This window comes from Chanos chanos, chromosome 3, assembly GCF_902362185.1.
Source record: "Chanos chanos chromosome 3, fChaCha1.1, whole genome shotgun sequence".
Taxonomy (NCBI): domain Eukaryota; kingdom Metazoa; phylum Chordata; class Actinopteri; order Gonorynchiformes; family Chanidae; genus Chanos; species Chanos chanos.
In genome coordinates, this window is record NC_044497.1 from 44425350 (window position 1) to 44429236 (window position 3887).

Below are 3887 nucleotides of genomic sequence, written 5' to 3' on the forward strand. Positions count from 1 at the left end.
CTGGCAAAGGTGTGTGGGGAGGCCCAGCTTACTGTGGCGCAAATCTCCTGAATGGAGATCTCTCTGAAAAGGGCCCATGGGGTGATGAGATCCCTGGTAGAATGTGCACGCAGCCCCTTTGGTGGCTGCAAACACTTAGAGCTATAAGCTAAAACAATAGCCCCCACAATCCAGTGAGAGAGCTGCTGCTTTGAGACTGGCTTCTCCAAGTGGTTCTTTGCCCAAGACAAAAAACTGGTCACTTTTCCTACAGCTTTTGGTTCTGTCCATGTAGATGCATAAAGCCTGCACCGGGCACAATATATGTAACCACTGATGCTCATCTGAGGAGAATGGTGGGGGATAGAGGGACACAAGATCAATTGGGGAGCATGACCCTAACACCTTAGGCATAAAGGCAGGGTTAGTTTGTAAAGTCACCCTCACATTCCCTAAAGAGAAATTTGTACACACTTGGTATACTGAAAGAGCATGACTCTTACCCACTCATTTAGCAACTAGACTGTCTTTAAAGACACCATTTTCAAGTCCACCTGTTCAGTTGGTTCAAAATTTGGGACCGGAAGGGCATCCAGCACAGTGGGAAGGTCCCAGAATGGGATCAATGGTTTAGAAACTGGGAACTTACAACATGCACCTCATATGAAGCGGCAGACCAAGGGATGTTGTCCCACAGCCTTCCCCTCAAAACCAACATGGTAGGCAGATATAGCTGCCAAGTACTCTTAGACGGTGAAGAAATCCTTTCCTTTGTCCACCATGTTTTGTAAGAAAGACAAGATCACAGCCACAGAACACTGAAAGGGAACTTCCTGTAAGTCTGAGCACCACTTCTGAAAAATTGCCCATTTGCTCTCATAAAGGGACTTCATTGGGAGGGGCCCTAGAATTCTGGATGGTCTCAATTACACCCAGAGGGAGGACCACTGTCCTCAGGTTGAACCAACCAACCAGAGCCAGCCTCTCTAGGCGGGGATGAAATATTTCTTTGCGCACTTGAGACAGCGGGTCCCTGCGTATTGGCAGAGGCCATGGCTCTCGATAAAGGAGCTGGGTTATCTCTGCTATCCAGTGCTTTGACAGCCAGTAAGGAGCTATGAGAATCATTGACAAGCCCTCCTCCTGCACTCTGGCTAGGGTCAGGGAAATCAGAGCGATTGGGGGAATGCGTACAAAGGAGCACGAGGCCACTGGTGAGCCAGTGCATCCACACCCAGAGGTGCATTCTGATCGTGAAGGGAGAACAACAGAGGACACTGAGTGTCCTCCCACGTCGCAAAGAGGTCCATGGACGGCCGCCCGTAATGCTCCCAAACCAGACTTACTACACCCAGGTGAAGCCTCCATTCTTTGTAAAGGGGGTTTCCCCCGGACAGAGGATCTGCTCCATGGTTCAGTATCCCTGGCACATGGGTGACTTTCAGGGATGGAAAATGTTTGCTGCTCCAGACAATCAGACAGTGTGCCAGTGTCTGTAACTGGAGGGATCCCAGGCCCCCCTGTGTGTTGATGTAAGCCACTAATGTGGCACTGTCTGTTCAGACTAACACATGATGTCCCTTCAGAAAAGGAAGGAAATGTTTCAGTGACAGATGAACAGCTATCAATTCTAGGTAATCTCAGGCACCGTTCAACGCTCTCCCTTCAAACACGCCCCCCCCCCCCCCCCCCCCCCCCAAGGCTGATAGGGAGACATCTGTTGTGACCACTTTCCTGCACAAGACAACCCCCATAGGCACTCCCTGAGTCAGGAAGCCCACGCTTCTTCATGGGATTAGCGCAGCTGTGCAGGCCACAGAGACTCACCCTGTGAGAGCCCTGACGGCGTGGGTCTAACCTGTGAGAAGCCACCCAGCACTGCATTCCCTTCATGTGCAAGCGTCCCATTGGAACCACCACCAAGGCTGAAGCCATCAGCCCTAACAACCTTTGGCAAAGCCTTAGCAACACAAACACAAATTTCCCCCTGTGAAAAGGGGCTAGACAGTCTCTGAGTGCCTGTAACCTCTCTCCAGTCAGCCTCACTCTGGCCTGGGCTAAGTCTATAAACAGGCCTATAAAGAAGATGGTCTGACAAGAATGAAGAACACACTTTTCTAGATCTAATTTGATGCCTAGATTCACCAAATGTTCTGTGAGTAACTGTGTGTGATCTGCTGCCTCCTGGTGGGAGGATGCTGCAATGAGCCAGTCGTCGATATACATGGCTATTCGGACTCCCCACCTCCTGAGCAGTCCCAAGGCCGCCTCTGTGTATTTCACAAACACTCTTGGACTTAGTGAGAGACCAAAGCGGGGGGACTGGATATTCGTAACCTGTCCCTTGAAAGGCAAATCTGAGCTACTTCCTGTGTGGTGGTTTACTGGGATGTGAAAATAAGCATCCTTGAGGTCGACTGAAGTGAGCCAATTGCCTGGGCGCAGAAAACACAGCAGAAACGCGTGCGTTAACATCCTGAATTTGTATTTCCTGAGGTGCTGGTTTAGATCTCTGAGGTCTTCTTGGGAGCCAGGAAATATTTTGAATACAAACCACTCCAACTGTGTTTGGGAGGAATGATTCTTATCGCTCTTCTCTCTAGCAGGGAAGAAATCTCCTTCCATAGTAAGCGAGCAACTTCGCCTAGAGCTTGCAACTGAATTTCTCCCATGATTTGTGGGGGCAGGGCTGCCTCGCTCATCACATCCAAGGGTGGGGTTTCAAGCCAGCCATTTCTTCCTCCTTACCCCGTGAGTGGGGGTTAAGGGTGGTTGGTCAGACCAGGTCCCTTCCCGAGGGGAGCAGTTTTTCTGCCACAGGCCCTTTGGAGCCGATGCTCTAAGTGGAGCCTGAGGGGCTGCTTGAGGTTTGGGCAGCCTGGGGATTCTGAAAGTGACAGAGGATGCCAGCTTCAGGGCTTCATCCTCCCTCTTACTCTCCTCACACCTCTTCTGCATCAACCTGACCGCCGTACCAAAGAGATCCTGGGGTGTTACGGGGGTGTCGAGGAGGTCCTCCTTCTCCTTGGTTGACAAGGTGGTGAGGTTCAGCCAGTGTGCTCTTTCCTGCAAGACAATCAACCCCATGGCTCTGCCTTGCGACTAGGGATACTTTGAGTGGTGGTGAGCCAAGAGAAAGCAAATTCATTGAGTGATTCTGGGCCACTAGACTTTGAGCTTAGCAGCTGTGCATCTGCACGTCTTGCAAGTTGAAGTACAATGTGGGAGAGTCCCTGTCTCCCGCCAGACCTGAGGAGTCTTCGTCGTCATCCTCTTTGGTCATGAGGAGTTCTGACCCACTGTCAAAGTAATCATCTGCCACTCCTTCCAGTTAATCCAGGAGACAGGCTGCAAATTCCTGGGGAAGCGGGTCAATGAAGGCAAGCTGATCCCCCCAACTTGGTCCCTTCAGCTTCGGGAACCTTCTCAGCAAGATCCATCAGTTCCTGAGTTGCTGCGGTGGATGGCACAATTGGGTCGCCACTGGACAAATTCATCTGATGAGCCAGTTGGCAACAGAGAACTTTGAGGGAGAGCCGGCCACAGTGTGTGCACTCCTCCGTGGACTCAAAGGTGGCTTGGGAGTGTTTCAGGCCGAGATACATCACACACATCTGGTGAGTGTCCCAGCTCAAAATTTTATTCCTGCAAGAGCAGGTTCATGCCTGTGTTTTCTCCTCTGCTTTAATGGGGACATTAGCGCCAGCCATGGCCACTAGCAGGGTTTATTAGCAGCGAAGCCGTGCTGTACTATTGCTAACCTGGTGTGGCTAGGGGATAGCAGGGACAGATTGGGAGTGTTGAAACTTTCAGCCGGGTTATACAGTGGGAGTATTGCTACTCTGTGATGCGTTGGCCAAGTGAAGCTTTTGGGAAAATATTGCTACTGTGCTGGAGTATTATGACAG

General features: G+C 50.9%; 1 pseudogene; it reads right to left on the reverse strand.

The window, feature by feature from the left end:
* Window positions 1-855: 855 nt before the first annotated feature.
* LOC115807066 (uncharacterized) lies at window positions 856-3066 on the reverse strand (annotated as a pseudogene).
* Window positions 3067-3887: the final 821 nt, after the last annotated feature.